Here is a 24,430-nt window from a genome sequence, read left to right as displayed (position 1 = left end):
TTTTTGGACCCCTACAAGTCTAAACACAATCTCTGTACAAGGTTGTATTTAGACATTTCTGATCTAAAGCACAAGAAACAGAGTCCAATACTATCACATATCTAAAAATAGCACATTTTATTAAATGACATATTTAAACTGACAATACATTATAAAAACATGAATTGATAAAGAGGACTCCAGTACAAAATCACACTGTTAAGTGAACAATGGCTACTATTAATCATATTAAAACCCTTAACATATATATTGTATTAATAACCAAAAGGTTTTATAGGTGTGTCATGGAAATGATAGATATCAGGTAGGGCAAAAATATGCATTCTATGGACTGTGCTATCTATGAGGCATGTATTAATCTTCAGCAACAGTAAAAAAAAAAATATATATAGATTTTCCTCAAACAGAGGTGCATCTAATGTCAACTGCAAAGCAGTTTAAAGCAGTCAGTAATTGGTAAAAGAGTGCCTTACCCATAGTTCTAAATGGTCCACCACTCATTAAGGGGAAACAGTGTACTCCCCAACGCGTGTTTCGCCTGGATGGCTTCTTCTGGGGTGGATATCATTTTCAATGGGACCCATTACACAACAGATCCATCATGGGTCCTGTAATAATGGAAGATATGATGCCAATGAACGGTAAACAGAGTCTTAGCCCTTATCTGTAAAAGATGGTTAAGTAAGTGAAAAATAGATCCGTGTCTGTGTAATGGGCTTTTGAATACTAAATAAAAGCAAGTTATTTTGAGGGGAGGAAAGTTTATTTTGCAGTTGAACCTCCCATTGAAATCAAAGAGAGGAGGAATCTTCCTGCCGAAGGCAGGAATAATTCCGCAGCGGATTTTGTAGCGGGTTCCGCAATGCAAAATCCACCGTGTGAACTGACCCTAACAATTGAAACAAGTTAAACCACATGAAATATACGTAAACTGGTACAACAAAAGTTACTATGTGTCCCGCAGAAGAGAGAAAGCCAGATCAGATTATGTAAGGGCCCTTTATACAGTGTCGTGGAAATCCATCGCTCAAAATATATTAGACTGAAATTTATATGAGTCCCAACAGACTCTCAAGGCCAGACTCCATTAGTCAGAATCCTAATTAGGATATTTCACCGATATATATCGAGAGAGGAGAAGAAAACACACAGACACGCTTATATGTTCAAAATGCTCCTCTGAAGGATTTATTACCAAACTCAAACTGTTAAACTGAAATTCAGAAGGGGTGTCGGCTTGAGGTAAACCAATCAGAGACAATGTAACAATATTTGTTATTCAGTAAAAAGCATACATTAAAATACATCCCAGATACATCATTATAATTCTTCACACATTATGTTTACAGGTTTCTTATCTCTCTTTTGGACAGAATGTTCTCGTGGAGATGGGGGAGACCTTCCCTCACGCATACTTGCCATCCTCCCATCTCACTCCCATCTCAACTTCGCATGGGAACCAAGGTCAAAGATAAAACATACGAAATCAACATTACTTGTATTAAAGGAACAATGACTTTCCTATTCACTACAAAAGAACCAAGATGGGAACTCCAGACAAGATGGCTGCTGCACGAAACTAAATCATTTACACATTATCATCACTTTCACATATTAGATATCTTAGTAATTCGGCCTCCTGCTTGATAATTCACAATGTAATTTCATACAGAGATTATAAGCAAATAAATCATCCTTCACAAACCTCCCTTTTTCTCATATTAAATTACAGAAATTATATATTATGATTATGAAACTCAAACAATATATCAATAGGGCCACAACTAATATGATGCCATCACCAATGTCCGGTTAGGGTATGGGGTCCCACCAGTGTATTGACCAGTCATGTACATCATCGTCCTCTTCTTCTCCTGTCTTCTGATTAGAACACTTGATACTGCTGATGGATTCACTCAGGTCTTTGGTCTTTACTTGGAACTTTGCTGATGTCATCAGGACTTGATTTGGTCCTTTTCATCTGTCAGACACCGTCTCTTTTAGTTTACGTCACCGGGCTATACACAACACCTCATGCTGTGAGCCTGGTGTGAGATCCCACGTAGGCGGATTAGTGGGGTGTTATTGTGACCCCACAAACCCTCCGCTCATCTGTCTTCTTACTTGTCTGGGCGGCTGCTTGGAATTGTGACACTGCCGTCAGTTCATGACAAACGCGTTGTACTGGCTCCGGCTGCTCCTGCCGCACCTCAGTAATGGAGTTCATCGTATTAAAAATCTTTTAGTTCATGTTTACTGGCACTTGCTGGGGAACCCCAACCCTTGTCAATTGTTACTAATCTGGTGATAACATCTACGTACTATAAAAGTTGTTCTAAGTACATACAATAACAATGTCAGGCCCTTAAACTAAATCAAACAAACACCTTTTATATAAGAAAAACTTCTCTGTTCCAATGGACAGGGCACCTAGAAGATGTGTAATTATTGGGTACATTTCATTTGCACTTGGTGTCACGCTTTCCAGCAGGATTTGTACCTTGATCTGAGCTGATTGCCTGGAACATTTCCAGCTCACCAAAATATACACAGATTCCACATGTTTATCTGACAAATGTCGCAAACCAATTTTTCTTACTCTAATTTGTATTGCATGGGAAGGCCTCTCAAGGTCTGTTCTCTTTGTGGGAGGCGGGTATGATAAGGTTGGCACCGGTCTGCCAGGACTGTTCTGTAGGCAAATCAAACAGCTCTAACAGAATTTAGCAGCAACAGCTGTAAAGCCTGGGACATACCAATTAGATCTTACCACATCGATCCTTGTAGTCTTGGGGCATATGTAAGGTCATACACCATCAATGCAAAAGCCATCAAGAGTGCCTTGGCTGTTACCGGTTCACGTTCCCTTATCCGTCCACATTCTGTTAGAATCTGGTTCTCACGCCTTCCGCTCCCAGTTGGACTCTTCCTGTGGAGAACAAACTTTTTCATTGTATAAACATTAATTGATCTTAATCAAATAATTAATTTGAAGAAAAACATTAACAAATAACATCTTTACATCAAACATTCACATTGAGCAATAACTAGAAATTATACATGCAAACTCATTTTTCTTCTTTATATATATATATATATATATATATATATATATATATATACACACACACACACACACAAACACTGCACAGAATTTTCCTTTCACAATAACAACGACAAAAAACAAATAACTAAAAATGTTTTCAAATGGGAATATTCCACTTCTGTACCTTTTATCTGACGCATGACTCTAATAGTCCAATGCTAAGGCTGGTCCAGAACTTTACATAAAACTTAACTTCAGTATTTAATATTCCCACAACACTTCTTAAATACAATTGTTAAACAAACTAACTTTGGAATAACATCTGGAGAACTGCTGATATCTTATTGTACAAACATCAGGTCAATACTTGGGATAACATTGTTCCCCCGTCACTTACACACAAGGTCTGCAGTGGGGAAAATACAGGCCGGGCTTCAGGCCCCCCTGAGAACAGGTCTACACACACGAGCACCGCGTCATACACGTCTACCTCGGGTAGTTGTATGTTCTGCAGTCGCTGGGACTGTTAATCTGGCCGGGCTGCACTTTTCACAGGTACCTTTGCTGTTTTACCTATGTCATGCCGTGCGCACATCATGCCGGCTGCTACAAACCTAGTGGTGGCATTATTGTATCCAGGGACAAGCCAATTTACTGACACCTGGCTGCATATACCCTTGTTGTCAGTTCTGTCTTCTCTCGCTCTCTCAATTGGCTTACCCGATGATCCAACAAAGTTCCTACTACCAATGGGCCCATAATTGTGGGCGATGCCAAAAGCGTACCTAGAGTCAGTGTATATGTCGGCCGTCTTACCTTCTGCCAGGTTACAGCCTCAGCGAGCACCTGCAGCTCCGCTCCTTGAGATGAACAAGAAGGTGAGAGTGGTTTCTGTGTAATTTACCTTGTGCCTCGTATCCTGTTCTACACATGCTGTATATGATAAAGTATTTCTACATTACAAATTTACATTGGAAACCCATGTCACATATAGATAGAACATTTCAAAAGGGTGGAGTTTTATTGTTCCACATTTATCTGATAATCCAGAACACTTGTAAATCCCACCCACCAGGTCCTGTAAATACCTGATTAATACAAAAACAAACAAAATATGTTACTGAAATCTGGCATAAAATAAACAATATTCAAACATTTTTTTTTTTTGCCTTCTCCCCATCTAAATCTGTAAAGACTCATCTGTGAGTGGCGTCACCTCTGCCTCCTGTGTAAATTGGCTGGAGGGGGATCTGGAACCATCTACACAGAAAAACCTCAAAATATAAGTTACTGTCATACACATTTAATCTGGGTTACTCCTTGAAGCTCATACACATTTAATCTGGGTTACTCCTTGAAGCTCATACACATTTTGTAGATCTCCTAGAACCAAATTCATTAATTCAAAACAAAATAAAACACAAAACAAAACTACCTGATCAGTCCCTTCAACATTGGGAAATCTTCAACCCCTTCTCAGCCACTGGGATAGGGCAGTGCTTGGCATAGCTCCCTCTGGCTGTGAAGGGGTTATAAAATTGCCTGTAAAAAGGAGAACAAAAAACAAAACTACCTGATCAGTCCCTTCAACATTCCCTCCTATTTGGACTCTGCGAAAATAATGTAGCAGGGTTCAAAACTACATATTAACATAATGAGATTAGGCACTCTATCGGGGGGGGGGGGGGGGCACTAGTTTAACCCCCTGTAATATACAACAGCCTGGAACAAAAAAAAAGATTACTTTCTCCTGACAAAAATACATTTTATCTTTAAAATGACCTGCAACCATTTACCTGTAAAACATCTCACATTTTCAAAAATAACATTTAGGCAGCACCATAGCACGCGCCTCATGTGTGAAAACAAAAACAAGACAAATGTAATTAGTTATTCAATAACACAGAAAATAATATATCTGGTAATATTAATTACTGCAAACCAATAAGCTGTACATAAGAATAGGGAACAGAGGGGGCACATACATTTTCAAGACCCCGTGTCTCACAATATCTGTAGTTTAATACATTTGAATTAACATCAAAACATTCCAACATTAATCTGCAGTATAGCTTTTATCTTTCTACAAACAGATCCAGCCGGCTGTAATATTTTTCTCGCTTGGTGTAGTTACAGACGACTGCGCAATTTTTTTCAGTGTGTTATTTTGCCTTCACATACTTTATAATTAAAGCCCCAGCTCCTTTTGCTCATTCTAATGTTGGCCGGGACCAGTGCCCCAAAGCATCTTTGTCCAACTTCCTCCTGACACCATGGTCGGAGAGCAGTAGGGTGATTTCCGGAAAATCCCCCACCTCCAGGCAAACAGGCCACGTTTGCCGACAGATATCTCAGACCAGTCTATCTCCTAGACTGTCTTACCAATACGATATCAAAAGTCGTTCCTCCAGACATTCTAGCAGTAGGATCCTCTGATCCCTCACTGTATTGAAAATCAAGAACAGACAAAATGCTGCCAATCAACAATTACAAGAGCAAATTCTTCAACACGATCGACATTCATGAATCTCCATTGATTCAAGCAGGAGTTGGTAACACTTCACTTATGCAGAACACTTGCTGCCGGGGGGTGTCTTTCGGTTCATACAGCCTGTGATGTAGCATATATCCCAAACTCTTTCCTCTAGCACTTTGCAATGGTTTCACATGCAAATTATATTTGGTAACATATATATATTATCCTCCCTGCTCAGTCGTTAACTTTGTGGGTTGTAGTTTAGGGGGCTGTTATCTATGTTGGTGATGATTTCTTTAGGGGCTCTAGGTCTGAGCCAATACCAATGTCCTTCACGGTAATTACTACCACAACACAGGTGGCACCTGGGGTAAGTGTCAGGGTCATTCATTGAATACAGGATGTTATATAACAACGGTATTCAATCCAGCGGTCTGATGTTATACTACTACAGACTTAATTACTTGGATGTTATTTTACATCAAAGTGTATATGCCGGATTATCATGTGCTAGAAATCAGTCTGTACTGATTCCCACCTTATGCCAGTTTGGCAATGCATACAACTGGTTTATGGACCCTTACACACAATATCACTGTCTGGCAATGAGCCAGGAAAATATAAATGATTTTCTAATACAGTATTCAAAGTTTTTCCCTGTTGCACTGGGTAATGGTATTGAGTGCAAATTCAATATAGACACAATTGCTTCTCCTTGCACTGGATTCTACATTATCAGGACTTAACCATTGAAGCCCCTGTGGTACTACATGATATTACTCACAACTATCCAACTTTCTATGGGTCTGAGCCAATACCAGTCAGTACCTCCCAACTACAATCCCAGACAAACGGGTAACAGATCAACTATTAATCCTCAACAATTTTACACAACTAAATAACAAATAACGCTACAACAAAGCAGCAAGCAGAAGTTTTGTTTTTTTCCTCACAGTCCAAACTACAATCTTTTCATTTCAAATACTTCACATGTGAGTTACGACTTCTCTCTGCCATGCGCTACGTCACTGCATTCCAAAGGCAGAAGTCTTGCACTTCTCACAATTTTTAACGGATTTAACAATATAATTGCTGGCAAAAATTCTCTCATGTCTTTCATATCAACAGTTTAAGATCACGTACACACCTGCAATCCTTCATCACACAAAAAGCTTCAACATACCTTTTTGGATCCATCTTTCAACCCGTTCTGACTAAGGAGTCTCGTCCATAGAAGTGACGTTCTGACAGCTAGATTCCAAGGCTTACGCAATACATGTGTGAATGGTGTAAGAATAAGCTCCTTACCTACCGCGGTTTTTTGTAATTCACAGATGCAAAGCCAGACCTCTCCAGTGACAGCTTATCAGACGTGCAATCTTCCTGGGTTTTATCGGCACCATTACTGTCCTGGAAATCCATCGCTCAAAATATATTAGACTGAAATTTATATGAGTCCCAACAGACTCTCAAGGCCAGACTCCATTAGTCAGAATCCTAATTAGGATATTTCACCGATATATATCGAGAGAGGAGAAGAAAACACACAGACACGCTTATATGTTCAAAATGCTCCTCTGAAGGATTTATTACCAAACTCAAACTGTTAAACTGAAATTCAGAAGGGGTGTCGGCTTGAGGTAAACCAATCAGAGACAATGTAACAATATTTGTTATTCAGTAAAAAGCATACATTAAAATACATCCCAGATACATCATTATAATTCTTCACACATTATGTTTACAGGTTTCTTATCTCTCTTTTGGACAGAATGTTCTCGTGGAGATGGGGGAGACCTTCCCTCACGCATACTTGCCATCCTCCCATCTCACTCCCATCTCAACTTCGCATGGGAACCAAGGTCAAAGATAAAACATACGAAATCAACATTACTTGTATTAAAGGAACAATGACTTTCCTATTCACTACAAAAGAACCAAGATGGGAACTCCAGACAAGATGGCTGCTGCACGAAACTAAATCATTTACACATTATCATCACTTTCACATATTACATATCTTAGTAATTCGGCCTCCTGCTTGATAATTCACAATGTAATTTCATACAGAGAATATAAGCAAATAAATCATCCTTCACAACAGTATATTAGAACATTGTCACAATGTGTTCACTTTTTTTTGTAGCTACAGGGCCACATTAAAATACATCAGGTAGTAACAATGCAATACATCTTGTAGTATTCAACTTTTTCTCTCTATTAAAGAAGAAATATAAAAAATTTCGAACAAATCATTATGAGATAAATTAAATAAACATAAAGGCATCATGCACACATCCGTCGCCGTTGTACGGCCGCTAATGACGGATCCTTGAAACACGGACCGCACACGGATGGATTATGTGTGCAGTCCGTTGTTTCGCGGACCAAATTAGTGAAAAGGCTGAGACTGTTCTGTCAAAAACGGACAGGAGTAGGACCTGTCCTATTTGACGGAACGGCCGCACGGTTCAGTTAAAACAACGGAAGTGTGCCTGGCCCCATTAAAATGAATGTGTCAGGGTGCTATCCGTTAAAAAAAACGGATAGCACCCTCAAGAAAAAGCTGAATTCGGCATCGGTGTGAAAACATAAAAGTAAGGCCGGATTTACACGAGCGTATGCATTTTGCACGCGCAAAAAACGCGGCGTTTTGCACGCGCAAAAGGTACTTAACAGCTCCCAGATGTTGCATGATGCGTGGCTGGGTGATTTTCGCGCAGCTGCCATCATTATGACACTGTGTTTGGATGTCTGTAAACAGAAAAGCACGTGGTGCTTACTGTGAATCTTAAACACACATTTAGCGGTGATTCACAGGTATTGCAGCCTTTTCTCCCACTCGCTTCAATGGGAGAAGATACAATACAATACCTGTGAATCACCGCTAAATACGCATTGAAGATTCACAGTGACCAAGTAGGAATGAAGGGGAAGCAGCGCTCGTACAAGCGCTGCACCCCCTTCAAAACAGCTGATCGGCTGGGGTCCCGGGAGTCAGACACTGTCCAATTACTGAGGTATGCCCTAACAACTGCCTGTGAACAATCAGTACACAGGCTAATGTACTGGCATATAGATCTATGTCAGAACTAGAGATGAGCGAACTTATGAAAAGTTCAGTTCGGCAAGTTCGCCGAATTTCGTGCAAAAGTTTGATTCGGACCGAACTAGTTCTGACCGAACCTGTAATACAAGAAAGCCCCTAAAAATCGTGTATAACACTGTTTTAAAGCCCTAGAAGCCCTGTATAACACTCTTAGGTCACCCATGAGTGTATCCAAGTACTTTTGAGCTGTCTTTAATGCAAAGTTGGTGTCAAAGTTACGCCAACATGTATGGCTCTAGGAAAACGGATGGGACATGGAGATAACTAACAGAAACCACTGCACTTGTGCATGTTGTATGCTTAATGCATTGTTAAAAAAGGTACAAAAATTAACCATTTTAGGCGGCTGATGCCTGCCAGGGTTCATACATATAAGGTGGTAAAAGAAGAAGCAATGGCTTTTGACAAGCCCTCCAAAAATTGACCCTTTTTGTTGGCAGATGCCTGCCGGGGTTCTTCCATACATGGATGTGAAAGCAACAAGCATGGCTTTTCACAAGCCCTCAAAAAACTGACCCTTTTTATTGGCAGATGCCTGCCGGGGTTCTTCCATACATGGATGTAAAAGCATTAAAGCAATAAGCAATGGCTTTTCACAAGCCCTCCAAAAATTGACCCTTTTTATTGGCAGATGCCTGCCGGGGTTCTTCCATACATGGATGTGAAAGCAACAAGCATGGCTTTTCACAAGCCCTCAAAAAACTGACCCTTTTTATTGGCAGATGCCTGCCGGGGTTCTTCCATACATGGATGTAAAAGCATTAAAGCAATAAGCAATGGCTTTTCACAAGCCCTCCAAAAATTGACCCTTTTTATTGGCAGATGCCTGCCGGGGTTCTTCCATACATGGATGTAAAAGCAACAAGCAATGGCTTTTCACAAGCCCTCCAAAAATTGACCCTTTTTATTGGCAAGGGTGAGTAGTAGCAGCACATTAAAAGACACTGGACGACAGTCACAGGACAAAGCCCTGTGGTGGGGCAGGCCTGCTTGTAGCAGACGGGCGGCAGTAGAGGTGTATTGGTGGTAGTAGTCGAGGTAGCCAACACAGACAGCAAGGGTGCAAGCAGTAGTAGCAGTAGTAGCAGCACATTAAAAAAAGAGACTGGACAGTCACAGGAGGACATAGCCCTGTGGTGGGGCAGGCCTCAGGCCTGCTTGTAGCAGACGGCAGTGGAGGTGTATTGGTGGTAGTAGAGGTAGACTAGCCAACACAGACAGCAAAGGTGGTAGACTGGTAGTAGCAGCAGCACATTAAAAAAAGAGACTGGACGACAGTCACAGGACATAGCCCTGTGGTGGGGTAGGCCTGCTTGTAGCAGACGGGCGGCAGTGTAGGTGTATTGGTGGTAGTAGAGGTACTAGCCAACACAGACAGCAAGGGTGCAAGCAGTAGTAGCAGTAGTAGCAGCACATTAAAAAAAAGAGACTGGACAGTCACAGGAGGACAAAGCCCTGTAGTGGGGCAGGCCTCAGGCCTGCTTGTAGCAGACGGCAGTGGAGGTGTATTGGTGGTAGTAGAGGTAGACTAGCCAACACAGACAGCAAGGGTGGTAGACTGGTAGTAGCAGCAGCACATTAAAAAAAGAGACTGGACGACAGTCACAGGACAAAGCCCTGTGGTGGGGTAGGTCTGCTTGTAGCAGACGGGCGGCAGTGGAGGTGTATTGGTGGTAGTAGAGGTAGCCAACACAGACAGCAAGGGTGGTAGTAGTAGTAGTAGTAGTAGTAGCACATTAAAAAAAGAGACTGGACAGTCACAGGAGGACAAAGCCCTGTGGTGGGGCAGGCCTCAGGCCTGCTTGTAGCAGACGGGCGGCAGTGGAGGTGTATTGGTGGTAGTAGTCGAGGTAGCCAACACAGACAGCAAGGGTGCAAGCAGTAGTAGCAGTAGTAGCAGCACATTAAAAAAAGAGACTGGACAGTCAGAGGAGGACAAAGCCCTGAGGTGGGGCAGGCCTCAGGCCTGCTTGTAGCAGACGGGCGGCAGTGGAGGTGTATTGGTGGTAGTAGTCGAGGTAGCCAACACAGACAGCAGGGGTGCAAGCAGTAGTAGCAGTAGTAGCAGCACATTAAAAAAAGAGACTGGACAGTCACAGGAGGACAAAGCCCTGTGGTGGGGCAGGCCTCAGGCCTGCTTGTAGCAGACGGCAGTGTAGGTGTATTGGTGGTAGTAGAGGTAGCCAACACAGACAGCAAGGGTGCAAGCAGTAGTAGCAGTAGTAGCAGCACATTAAAAGATACTGGACGACAGTCACAGGACAAAGCCCTGTGGTGGGGCAGGCCTGCTTGTAGCAGACGGTCGGCAGTGTAGGTGTATTGGTGGTAGTAGAGGTACTAGCCAACACAGACAGCAAGGGTGCAAGCAGTAGTAGCAGTAGTAGCAGCACATTAAAAAAAAGAGACTGGACAGTCACAGGAGGACAAAGCCCTGTAGTGGGGCAGGCCTCAGGCCTGCTTGTAGCAGACGGCAGTGGAGGTGTATTGGTGGTAGTAGAGGTAGACTAGCCAACACAGACAGCAAGGGTGGTAGACTGGTAGTAGCAGCAGCACATTAAAAAAAGAGACTGGACGACAGTCACAGGACAAAGCCCTGTGGTGGGGTAGGTCTGCTTGTAGCAGACGGGCGGCAGTGGAGGTGTATTGGTAGTAGTAGGGGTAGCCAACACAGACAGCAAGGGTGGTAGTAGTAGTAGTAGTAGTAGCACATTAAAAAAAGAGACTGGACAGTCAGAGGAGGACAAAGCCCTGTGGTGGGGCAGGCCTCAGGCCTGCTTGTAGCAGACGGGCGGCAGTGGAGGTGTATTGGTGGTAGTAGTCGAGGTAGCCAACACAGACAGCAAGGGTGCAAGCAGTAGTAGCAGTAGCAGCAGCACATTAAAAAAAGAGACTGGACAGTCAGAGGAGGACAAAGCCCTGTGGTGGGGCAGGCCTCAGGCCTGCTTGTAGCAGACGGGCGGCAGTGGAGGTGTATTGGTGGTAGTAGTCGAGGTAGCCAACACAGACAGCAAGGGTGCAAGCAGTAGTAGCAGCACATTAAAAAAAGAGACTGGAGAGTCACAGGACAAAGCCCTCTGGTGGGGCAGGCCTGCTTGTAGCAGACGGCACTGGGGTGGATTGGTGGTAGAAGTAGTAGCAGCTGCAGCACCAACAGCGGCACATTAAAAAAAGAGTGGACAGGACAGAATCCCGTAGTAGCAGGCGGCAGTAGCAGGCGGCAGCGGCAGCAGCAGCAGCAATGTCAGATCTAATCAGTGGCATCAGGCACAGGGGTTTTAAAATCCTCACCGATCCACGCTTGATTCATTTTCAGAAATGTGAGATTTTCCAAGCTGTTGGCGGACAATCTTGTTCGCTTAGGGGTGACGAAGCCCCCTGCTGCGCTGAATACCCTCTCTGACGCTACACTGGAGGGTGGACAAGACAGTACACCCATGGCAAACTGGGCCAGTTCTTGCCAATGATCCAATCTGCTGACCCAGAAGTCCATGGGGTCTGGGATCAGCATTTCTGACGGAGAAAGGGCACAGTCCAGGTACGAGTGAACCTGGTTGTTTAGGTGCTGCACCTGGAGATGGTGAACATCCCTTTGGTGACTAGTACTACGATGTGTGTCAGGTCGGGGTATTGGATGTAAAAATGTTGTCATCATATTTTCCAAACTGAATTGGCTGCTGCTGCTGCTGCTGCCGCTGCTGCCACGGCTGCCGCCTATTGCAGAGGTAGCTCTGCCAGAGGCGGTGGAACGATGAGACAGTGGGGAGCGGAGAGTGGCCCCCCGGTCAGACATGCTTGCAGCGGGTGTTTGCCGTTTGAAAGCCGTGACAAGCTGGCAGCATAGCTTCTCTCTATAATAAGCCAATTTTGCCTCCCTCTCGGAAGGCGCAAAAAACTCCCCCATTCTGGCTTTATACCGAGGGTCTAAAAGTGTGGCTATCCAGTAGTCATCTCTTTGCTTCATGCTAACAATACGACAGTCAGCGCGCAAGTAACGAAGCATACAGCTCGCCATCCTGGCCAGCGTTTCAGAGGGCCCGGTTGGTTCCATCTCCGCCCCATACTGCCATGGTTGTCCATCATCAAGGTCGTCGTCAGACTCGTCATCACCACCATCACTGTCATGTTGTGCGGCTGCCTCGTCCCCTATCCCTTCCTGTGATTTCATCTCCAAATCCAGCTCCTCTTCAGGTCCTGTTTCCTCATCCTCCTCCTCCTCCTCCTCCTCCTCCTCAACATCCATAGCCAGATGTGATCCTTCCTCCATCCTTTGCTGAATCATCGCTGTGAGCGTTTGCTCCATAATGAATATCAGCGGCATAACATCGTTCATTCCGCTAGCGTCAAGGCTCACAAATCGTGTGGCCTCTTCAAAGGGCCTCAAAACGCGACATGCGTCTCTAACCAGCTGCCAGTGCCTGAGCTCGAAATTACACTGGCTCCAAACGCTGCCCGTCTGCTGCATCAGGAAATCATTCACGGCTTTCCGCTGTTCGTACAGACGGTCCAACATGTGCAGGGTGGAATTCCATCGTGTTGGAACGTCGCAAATCAGGCTGTGTTCTGGGAGATTGTTTTGACGCTGCAAGTCCAGGAGGGCGTGCTTAAATGCATACGAACGTCTAAAGCGAACGCAAACCCTCCTGGACATGGCCAGCACACCCTTCAAACCAACATATGACTTTAAGAAGCGTGTTATGACCAGATTGATCACATGTGCCATGCAAGGAGCGTGTGTCAGGTGACCTAGACGCAGTGCAGCCACAACGTTCTTGCCGTTATCAGAGACAACATTGCCCAGTGTGAGTTTCAGAGGAGACAGCCAGCGTGCGATTTCCTCCTTGATGCACAGCAGCAGCTCCTGCCCTGTGTGGCTTTTCTCGCCCAGGCTCAGCAGGTGTAAGACAGCGTTGTGGCGCTTCACCTTGCACCTATGAAAAGAGGAGGGAGGAGGAGTGGAAGATACGCTGTGTCCTGTCGGGGACGGGAAGACCTCCAAGGAGGAAGGCAAGGAGGAGGAGGAGGAGTAGGAGGAGAAGGATGGTAGGTGCCTGGTGTCCGGAGTTGAACTAGAAACATACAAGCGTGGAGGTGGTAATGCCTGGCATTGCTGCGTTGGTGCATCGGACTGCAAAATATTGACCCAGTGGGCCGTGAAAGACATGTACTGTCCCTGCCCATAGTTGCTGCTCCACGTGTCGACGGTGGCATGTACCCTGCTGCACACGGATAATTGCAAGGACTTGGACACCTTTTCCTCCACATGCTTGTGCAAGGCAGGGACAGCTGTTTTGGAGAAGTAATGTCGGCTAGGTATTCGCCACCTAGGCTGAGCGCACGCCATCAATTGCTTGAAGCCGGCGGAGTCGACCAGGTGGTACGGCAGCGACTGAACCACCAACAACTTAGCCAGGTGTGAATTAAGCCGCACGACAAGTGGATGACTGGGTATATATTGTTGCTTATTGGACAACGATTCCGTAATGGATAACTGACGGGACATAGGAGGAGCACTAGATGACAGTGATGATGATGATGACAACGACATGGTGGATAAGGCCTGGCTACTACTTAGATGACAGGGACTCGGAGCAGCAGCAGCAGCGGAAGAGGGGTCTTCATTAGATGTACATGATGGTGGGGCATGTTGATTGTCCCACATGGCCTTGTGATGCCGTTCCATGTGTTTATGTAGAGCAGTAGTTCCTACATTGCTGCCCTGCCCACGCCTTACTTTCTGCTTGCAGATACGGCACTGTGCCATGTTTTCCTCCTCCGGGTAGGTACAGAAAAATTGCCACACGGCAGAGTACCGTAAAGAGGTAGTACCACGTCCACCACCACCACCACCACCACCACCACCACCACAACCACCCGAGCTTGCCCCTTGTCTGGCAGGCTTTTTTCGGGAGCCTACACCAGCATCTGTGTCGCCGTCACCGGCTCCTGAGCTGACCCTACCGCTGCAACGTTTTGCAGATTGACTTCTGCCCCTACCTCGGCTTGGCTGTTTATCACATCCAGTGCCGCCACTACTACCCTCCTCCTCTGACGCCATCATCACCTCGTCACCTGGTTCCCACGTCCTGTCTAAAACAACATCATCATCATAGCCTTCCTCATCATCCCCGCCACTTCTGTCACTGTGTTGTGAATGTGATGTGACATCATGGCGGGCTCCATGCCCCCCCTCATTACTGCGTCTGCCACCACGGCTACCACCACCAACACCCCCACTACCGCAGCTATGCGTCTCGGTCACCGCTTCCACCTCCACCACCGCCGCAACACACTCCGTTGGCTGACTCGCGGAAAACAAATCATCATCATCATCACTATGTTGTTCAGTATCTTCCTTCGCACCCGAGGAGATGTCTCTTAGGACTCTCAGGAAAGATGGCTTCCCGCTAGGAAGGGGGAGCGAAGACATAGATGATGGAATGGAAACGCTAGAAATACCTATATTACTACTGTCACCGTGCCAAGGAACTGTAGAGGATCTGGAATCCAACGAAATCTGGCTTGAAGCCAGATCGTCAGAGTCTTCCTGCTGAGATGACCGCGAGCCAGCCAACCAGTCCACAATGGCCGTATTGTCTAAAGTAACCCGCCCACCGGAGGAGATGGACAAGTCTGGCTTGCTGATACTACTACGAGCAGGCACATGGCAGCTGCTACTAGTGGAACTGGGCACATGTCTTGTGCCACAAATGCTGCTACTGGGTCTGGCACCAACAGATCCAACATTTGGACTGGAAGAAGAGACGGCATGGGTGTTTCTTCCTCTACCCCGTCCTTTCACAACCTTTTTTTTCCCAGACATTTCAGAGCCCCTTCTAAAAGCGTATTCACACACTGACACTGGCTTGGCAAATGGCAATGAATGAGAATTTCAATCAGCCTCGCTGCAGTGCACTCAGGGAATGCTGGGCGTTGTAGTACTTCTAGGCTGCCTGTATGGCAAGTTGGATTGTTATTCCTGTTAATAACGGCCAGGGATGAGCCCCTTTTAAAAGCGTATTCACACACGGACACTGGCTTGGCAAATGGCAATGAATGAGAATTTCAATCAGCCTCGCGGCAGTGCACTCAGGGAATGCTGGGCCTTGTAGTACTTCTAGGCTGCCTGTATGGCAAGTTGGATTGTTATTCCTGTTAATAACGGCCAGGGATGAACCCCTTTTAAAAGAGTATTCACACACGGACACTGGCTTGGCAAATGGCAATGAATGAGAATTTCAATCAGCCTCGCTGCAGTGCACTCAGGGAATGCTGGGCGTTGTAGTACTTCTAGGCTGCCTGTATGGCAAGTTGGATTGTTATTCCTGTTAATAACGGCCAGGGATGAGCCCCTTTTAAAAGCGTATTCACACACGGACACTGGCTTGGCAAATGGCAATGAATGAGAATTTCAATCAGCCTCGCTGCAGTGCACTCAGGGAATGCTGGGCCTTATAGTACTTCTAGGCTGCCTGTATGGCAAGTTGGATTGTTATTCCTGTTAATAACGGCCAGGGAGATGAGCCCCTTTTAAAAGCGTATTCACACACGGACACTGGCTTGGCAAATGGCAATGAATGAGAATTTCAATCAGCCTCGCTGCAGTGCACTCAGGGAATGCTGGGCCTTGTAGTACTACTAGGCTGCCTGTATGGCAAGTTGGATTGTTATTCCTGTTAATAACGGCCAGGGATGAGCCCCTTTTAAAAGCGTATTCACACACGGACACTGGCTTGGCAAATGGCAATGAATGAGAATTTCAATCAGCCTCGCGGCAGTGCACTCAGGGAATGCTGGGCCTTGTAGTACTTCTAGGCTGCCTGTATGGCAAGTTGGATTGTTATTCCTGTTAATAACGGCCAGGGATGAGCCCCTTTTAAAAGCGTATTCACACACGGACACTGGCTTGGCAAATGGCAATGAATGAGAATTTCAATCAGCCTCGCTGCAGTGCACTCAGGGAATGCTGGGCGTTGTAGTACTTCTAGGCTGCCTGTATGGCAAGTTGGATTGTTATTCCTGTTAATAACGGCCAGGGATGAGCCCCTTTTAAAAGCGTATTCACACACGGACACTGGCTTGGCAAATGGCAATGAATGAGAATTTCAATCAGCCTCGCGGCAGTGCACTCAGGGAATGCTGGGCCTTGTAGTACTTCTAGGCTGCCTGTATAGCAAGTTGGATTGTTATTCCTGTTAATAACGGCCAGGGATGAGCCCCTTTTAAAAGCGTATTCACACACGGACACTGGCTTGGCAAATGGCAATGAATGAGAATTTCAATCAGCCTCGCGGCAGTGCACTCAGGGAATGCTGGGCCTTATAGTACTTCTAGGCTGCCTGTATGGCAAGTTGGATTGTTATTCCTGTTAATAACGGCCAGGGATGAGCCCCTTTTAAAAGAGTATTCACACACGGACACTGGCTTGGCAAATGGCAATGAATGAGAATTTCAATCAGCCTCGCTGCAGTGCACTCAGGGAATGCTGGGCCTTGTAGTACTACTAGGCTGCCTGTATGGCAAGTTGGATTGTTATTCCTGTTAATAACGGCCAGGGATGAGCCCCTTTTAAAAGCGTATTCACACACGGACACTGGCTTGGCAAATGGCAATGAATGAGAATTTCAATCAGCCTCGCTGCAGTGCACTCAGGGAATGCTGGGCGTTGTAGTACTTCTAGGCTGCCTGTATGGCAAGTTGGATTGTTATTCCAGGGATGAGACCCTTTTAAAAGCGTATTCACACACGGACACTGGCTTGGCAAATGGCAATGAATGAGAATTTCAATCAGCCTCGCTGCAGTGCACTCAGGGAATGCTGGGCCTTGTAGTACTACTACTACCACTACTACAAAGGCTGCCTGTATTGCAAGTTGGATGCAATGGGGATGAGCCCCTTCTAAAAGCGTATTCACACACGGACACTGGCTTGGCAAATGGCAATGAATGAGAATTTCAATCAGCCTCGCTGCAGTGCACTCAGGGAATGCTGGGCGTTGTAGTACTTCTAGGCTGCCTGTATGGCAAGTTGGATTGTTATTCCAGGGATGAGCCCCTTTTAAAAGCGTATTCACACACGGACACTGGCTTGGCAAATGGCAATGAATGAGAATTTCAATCAGCCTCGCTGCAGTGCACTCAGGGAATGCTGGGCCTTGTAGTACTACTACTACCACTACTACAAAGGCTGCCTGTATTGCAAGTTGGATGCAATGGGGATGAGCCCCTTATAAAAGCATATTCACACACTGGCTGAGTAGTGAGTAGTGGATGAGCCCCTTCGATTTCTGAATTCCTGCCTTTTAGATTCCTAAAGCTTTCCCTTACTGCACAGAGATGCTATCCCTACAGCTCCTGTCTGTAAAATGGCCGCTGAGCTCCGTGCATAGACTTTTATTGCAGGCTTGAGCCCGCCCCTATGCTGCCTCCCGATTGGCTGGGAGAGCCGTTTGCAAGGCATTATGGGGTAGCCTGATGTCAGGTGATCTTCTGTAATCCTCCATTTTAGATGTAACATGTGGCAGGCGCCAAAATGTAGCCGGGTTCGGTCAAAACGGGTTCGGCCGAACCCGGTAAAGTTCGGATTCGCTGCGAACCGAACTTTTCCTGAAGTTCGGACCGAAACCGGGTTCGGTTGTCCCGGTTCGCTCATCTCTAGTCAGAACATTACAGTTACAAAATAAAAATCAAAATGATAAATCCCTTTATAGGATTAAAAAAAAAAGTTAAATGAATGTAAAAAAAAATTCATGATAAATAAATAAAAAGTAAAAAAAAATACACAAACACACATTTTTTTATAATACATAAACTTTTTAAAATATAAGTCCCAAAACATGAAATAATATAGACATATTTGGTATCGCCACAACCGTAATAACCTGTACAACAAATGTATAACATTATTTATGATGATCGGTGTATGGTGTAAAAAAAAAAATATTAAAACTGCAGCGGAACTGCTTTTTTTCTGCATTTTCGCCAAAATAAAAATGTATAGAAATTGAACGATAATGTATTTGTACCAAAAAATGGTACCTACATAAAGTACAACTCGTCCCGCAAAAAACAAAGTCTCATACAACTACGTCGTACAAAAAATAAAAGAGTTATGAGCGTCGGGATGCAAAGAGGGGAAATGAAAAAAAATTGCTCTGTCCTCAAGGCCAAAATTGGCCGTGTCCTTAAAGAGGCTCTGTCACCAGATTTTGCAACCCCTATCTGCTATTGCAGCAGATAGGCGCTGCAATGTAGATTACAGTAACGTTTTTATTTTAAAAAAACGAGCATTTTTGGCCAAGTTATGACCATTTTTGTAGTTATGCAAATGAGGCTTGCAAAAGTCCAAGTGGGTGTGTTTAAAAGTAAAAGTCCAAGTGGGCGTGTATTATGTGCGTACATCGGGGCGTTTTTAATACTTTCACTAGCTGGGCGCTCTGATGAGAAGTAACATCCTCTTCTCTTCAGAACGCCCAGCTTGTGACAGTGCAGATCTGTGACGTCACTCACAGGTCCTGCATCGTGACGGCCACATCGGCACCAGAGGCTACAGTTGATTCTGCAGCAGCATCAGCGTTTGCAGGTAAGATCGACTTACCTGCAAACGCTGATGCTGCTGCAGAATCAACTGTAGCCTCTGGTGCCGATGTGGCCGTCACAATGCAGGACCTGTGAGTGACGTCACAGATCTGCACTGTCACAAGCTGGGCGTTCTGAAGAGAAGAGGATGTTACTTCTCATCAGAGCGCCCAGCTAGTGAAAGTATTAAAAACGCCCCGATGTACGCACATAATACACGCCCACTTGGACTTTTACTTTTAAACACACCCACTTGGACTTTTGCAAGCCTCATTTGCATAACTACAAAAATGGTCATAACTTGGCCAAAAATGCTCGTTTTTTTAAAATAAAAACGTTACTGTAATCTACATTGCAGCGCCTATCTGCTGCAATAGCAGATAGGGGTTGCAAAATCTGGTGACAGAGCCTCTTTAAGGGTTTAATAGAAGCCTGTAAAAATCATGATATACTGCAATACATTAGTATTCCATTATATCGTGCAAGCAATCTAGGGACTCTAGGAAGCCTTTGCTTCGTTCAGTGGCTCCAGCGATTACTATCACTGGAGCCTCACTCTTCTGCCCTCTAGAGACCTATGAATATGTTTAACCTGTACGTCGGGAGTTTTTTTATTTATGTCACCTTAGAGCCGGTTTAATCGAGCAGCAGTGGTCTGCCATTGGATTTGGCAGATCAGTCCCGATTAAATGTAGCCCGAGGTGATGCATGAGTTCTTAGATGGTAGAATAATTTTGGAACTGGACCTCGGCTTGTCTTTGGTTTACCCTTTGTTTAATGATTTGGACGTTCTGCTCCCGGCTGATTTTGACCTCTGCAATCCCTGATAACCACTAGCTTTGTGATTTGGACTTTCTGTTTACCCTCGGGCTGTCTTGATATCTGCTCTGGTGTTGTCTGCATTACAGCTCTTATCCAACACCGAACTCAGTTAAAACAACCTGGGTTCTATGCTGCAAAGTCCAACCTGCCTTGCGGTGGGCTCTGGCGAAAAACCATAGAGTAGCCTTAGATTCTGTTGATCAGTGTTGTGATGGATTTGGGGTTGCGGATTTATTTGCACACTCATTCCAGACAGTCTCCAGCAGCCTTTGGGGAATCGCGCACCTAGAAATTCCATAAACCTCCACCCTGGGAATTGCTCAACTGGTGATTCCTTAACATAATCACATGCCTTTAATATTATCTTTTTATCATGATGGAACCTATGCATGCTCTGGTGGAACAGATGCACGATTTGAGTCAGCTGGTGCAAGGTCTGGCTGTAAGGATTCAACATCATGAAACTGCACAGTCCCAAGCAGTCGTTCCAGTCGCAAATCCGGTTGAACCTAAAGTGAACTTACCTGATCGTTTTTCTGGTGATCGTAAGTCTTGTTAATTTTCAGGAGAGTTGCAAATTGTATTTTCTAAGACCTTTCTCCTCTGGAAGTGGAACTGAGTTGGTGTCGTCATTTCACTTTTGCAGGGAGATCCTCAAAGCTTGGCCTTTTCGTTGGGACCTGATGCCCCTGAACTATTTTCTGTGGAGATCTTATTTGAGGCATTAGGGTAAATATATGGAGAACCAGATAACCCTGCAGTGACCAATCTTTTATCTCTCCAGCAAGGACGGCGTCCTGTCTAAGATTATTGTTCGGAATTTATACGGTCGTCTATTTCTTCACAGTGGAATGATGCTGCACTCCGCTGTCAATTTCGCCAAGACCTTTCTGAAACCTTAAAGTATCTCCTAATAAATAACCGTCCGCCCTTGACTTTAGAGGATACTATGACTCTTCTTGTGCGTTTGCACTGACGACTTCACGAGTGCCCAAAAATGAAAGATCTACAATGGCCTCTCCCCTTCCCTGTGCTGAGGTCCGTTCATCTGATTCACAAGAGCCCATACAGTTGGGCTCCACTATGTCCTCTCAAGAACGGAGACTTTTTCGGAAACAAAGAGGGCTGTGGATCTATTTCAGGGACGCTGGTCATACGCTCAAGAAGTGTTCCAAACGTTCAGCTCCAGAAAACTTCAGCGCCTAGCTGGTACTCTGGAAGGACATCTGGGCTGTCAGGTTTTTCCCACATTTTCTCAAAAAATCTTTTTGCCTGTTAATGTATGGTTTAATTATGTTTGTATTTCTGGTCAGGCTTTTGTAGATTGTGAGAAACCTATGAAGAAAAAGAGGTCAAGTACACTAGAGATAATAAGTAATAGAATAAACTTTCTTTATTGAACAAATAGAGAGACAAACAGTTAAAAATGAGTCATACAGTGTGAAAAAGGCGTCAGCCCATACGGAATACATGAAAAAGATACTGGTACTACTAGGTAACAGGGACCCAGGGTTGAATGTTGATTCAGTGAACAGCTCAAAACATGTTAGCATATGTATAGGGAATTAAATCAAGTGATTCTAATATCAGTAGCACCATGACCTGGTATTGACATATGTGACTAACAAAGTATAAGTTTGTATAACGTGACAATATAGCTAAAACTGATTACAAGTAGTATAGCCTGGATCTAGATAACACAGCAGCCATATGTATTAAGTATATGAGAAATTGCACGTACCCGGATTCATGTAGCCGCATGGGAGAGACGCCAAGCCCGACGCGCGTTTCGGCAGATGCCTTCGTCCGGGGGTGGCGTCTTCTCTGCGGGACCCTCCCTTATATATGGGCATAATGTAGGATAAGTGGTGTCAGTGTGGGTGATGTGGGAGGTTTTTTCCTGGCGACAAGCCGGGGGTAGCAAGATGGCTACTGCCCCACTTCCGGTGACCGCGTCATCGAGGCGGACGTGCGCGGACGATGTCTGACAGCGCCGCCCACGTCCAGCCCAGATTGGAGACTCGGCCGAAAGTGAGTGAGCCACTCCCCCACCCCTAGCCAGCGCGCACCTCTCTCATTCTATACCACCAGACAGAAAGAAGCAGGCTTGTGGGACAGCTAGCGATATACTAGATAGATGTATGTACATGTAAATAAGGGACTTCGGAGAAGATAAATGTTAGCTTAATATCGGGAATATGGCGAATATAAAAAGTGACCTATGAAAAAGTAGAACATGTGAAAGAGACAGAGAAAAACAAGAAAGATGAAAGAAATAGAGAAGAGAACCTAAGAAAAACGCACGTATGTGAATATTGACGAGAAGACGGTCCAAGAAAACGCAAAGATGATACAATGATGTGTAAATAAGGGACCGAGAAATTAAAAAAGTCTGAATACATGAATAATTAATTATAATGTGCAAGAATTGACAGGATGTGTGTGAAATAGAGAAATAAAAATGAAAGTAATAAATACCAGTATATTAAATATATATATATTTGTATATAGGTGACGTAGTGTATATGAATGAATGCAGAAGCATAGAGAGAATACAAATAAAAATAAATATATATATAAAAATGTATACTGAGTGCTGAATATGTATGCAAAAATGTGATAGATGTGCAACCATATCATTGGAAAAAAGATAGAAAAAGAATGTGGGCAAAACTTTTTTTATATATATGTATAAAGATGCGTAATCAGTGGTATTAATATTCCATGCATCAATAAAAAGTATAAGTACATACGCAAAAAGAAAAACATACACAGATGCACCAAAGTACATTACACAAAAGAACCTAGAGAGAAAATAATATATGTAGACACTATTAAATATAGGTACATAATAAATAAGGTGCATAATTATAGTAATAAATACATCAAAAGAATACATATACATATATAGAAGGCATACACAGATATATATAGATGTATAAGAGACATAGAAAATATCAAATAAAATAAGCAAATGCATAAGTATCTACATGTCTATATATTAAAAGATACACATATGTATGTATATAAAATAGAGCAATGCATAGATATCTAGATATCAATATATTAAAAATATACATAAGGTCAATAAAAAATATCACTAAGATGCATAAATAATCACAATCACCCATACATTGTCAAAAATGACAATATATATGATATGTAGATATATAAACACATATTTATATCTAAAGTGCATATTATGATAAATATAAATCCCCAACAAATATAAAACCAACATCCCCATGAAGAACAAGGAAATGGAGAACATCTTTAAAATACAGAATAGGATGACACATGCCCATAGCCAATGGGCATACATATACATTATATTAAATCTTCAGCGTCTCCAGAGTCCATAGCCTCCAACATCTTCAATATACATATCGCCACATATAACTGTCTTTCTGTATACCTTCAAGAAATAAAGAATTCATAGAGAAGGGTAGTTAACAAGGTAATGACTGTATATATATATATATATATATATATATACATAATAAAATAATAAAAAATATATATATTTATTGATTAAAAATATGTTAAAAAACCTAGACCCGCAAAGAGTCAGTGGTTCAGAGAAATGGAGCGAAACTCAAAGACTCATTGAGGCCTGATGGATACATTGACCCGAGGGTCCAAATCCAACGTGCTTCGCATTGTGCTAGTTTTTGCTTGATATTGCCTCCTCTCATGTTTGTAACGATGTGATCGATGCCTCTCACCTTTAATTTTGTTGGATCGCAGGAATGATATGTTTTGAAATGTCGCGGTATCGGTTTCAGAGTTTCCACAGCTTCCTCATTTGCTGCTCGTCTGATATCGGACATATGCTCCCTCACTCTCACTTTAAGTTCCCTAGAAGTGAGACCAATGTATACTTTAGGGCACGGACATGTTGCATAATACACCACTGCTTTGGTGGTGCATGTTATCGGATGTGTTATGGTATAGATTTTTGTACCTTTAACATTTGAAAATATTGTTGTCCTCTCGATATTAGGACATGCCACGCAATGCCCACAGGGGGAACACCCCCACTTCGCTCCCTTTGATCCAAACGGATGTTTTCTCGTAACCGGATCATAGTGACTCCTCACTAAATGATCTTTCAAATTTCTCCCACGTCTTGCTGTTATGCTGGGGTACCTGGTCACATAGTTGGTGAGAATAGGGTCCGTGAGCAAAATGGGCCAATACCTTTTGAAAATTTCCCTCATTTGTGGCCATCTCGAGTGATAGTTTGTTATAAACCTCACCTTAGTCTGTGTATCTTTCGTCTTCTTAGCAAACAGAAGATCATCTCTATTTGTATGCTTGGCCCTATAGTACGCTTTTTTAATGGACCGCATGCTGTAGCCTCGGTCAATAAAATGATTTTTTAGGTCCTTGGCCTGTTCCTC

At 44.0% G+C, this 24,430-nt stretch overlaps 2 long non-coding RNA genes across 2 annotated transcripts; both read right to left on the bottom strand.

The window, feature by feature from the left end:
- Window positions 1-3,104: 3,104 nt before the first annotated feature.
- Window positions 3,105-5,103, bottom strand: LOC142742202 (uncharacterized). Its single transcript, XR_012881326.1, has 2 exons — window positions 4,620-5,103; window positions 3,105-4,481 (listed from the first exon to the last, which is right to left on the bottom strand). It is a non-coding gene; the product is annotated as an uncharacterized LOC142742202 (long non-coding RNA).
- An 18,127-nt stretch (window positions 5,104-23,230) lies between these two features.
- LOC142740608 (uncharacterized) lies at window positions 23,231-24,347 on the bottom strand. The gene is made up of 3 exons (XR_012880815.1): window positions 24,287-24,347; window positions 23,753-24,176; window positions 23,231-23,442 (listed from the first exon to the last, which is right to left on the bottom strand). It is a non-coding gene; the product is annotated as an uncharacterized LOC142740608 (long non-coding RNA).
- Between the last annotated feature and the right edge of the window lie 83 nt (window positions 24,348-24,430).

This window comes from Rhinoderma darwinii, chromosome 2, assembly GCF_050947455.1.
Source record: "Rhinoderma darwinii isolate aRhiDar2 chromosome 2, aRhiDar2.hap1, whole genome shotgun sequence".
Taxonomy (NCBI): Eukaryota; Metazoa; Chordata; class Amphibia; order Anura; family Rhinodermatidae; genus Rhinoderma; species Rhinoderma darwinii.
This window is presented reverse-complemented; position numbering and strand designations above follow the sequence as displayed.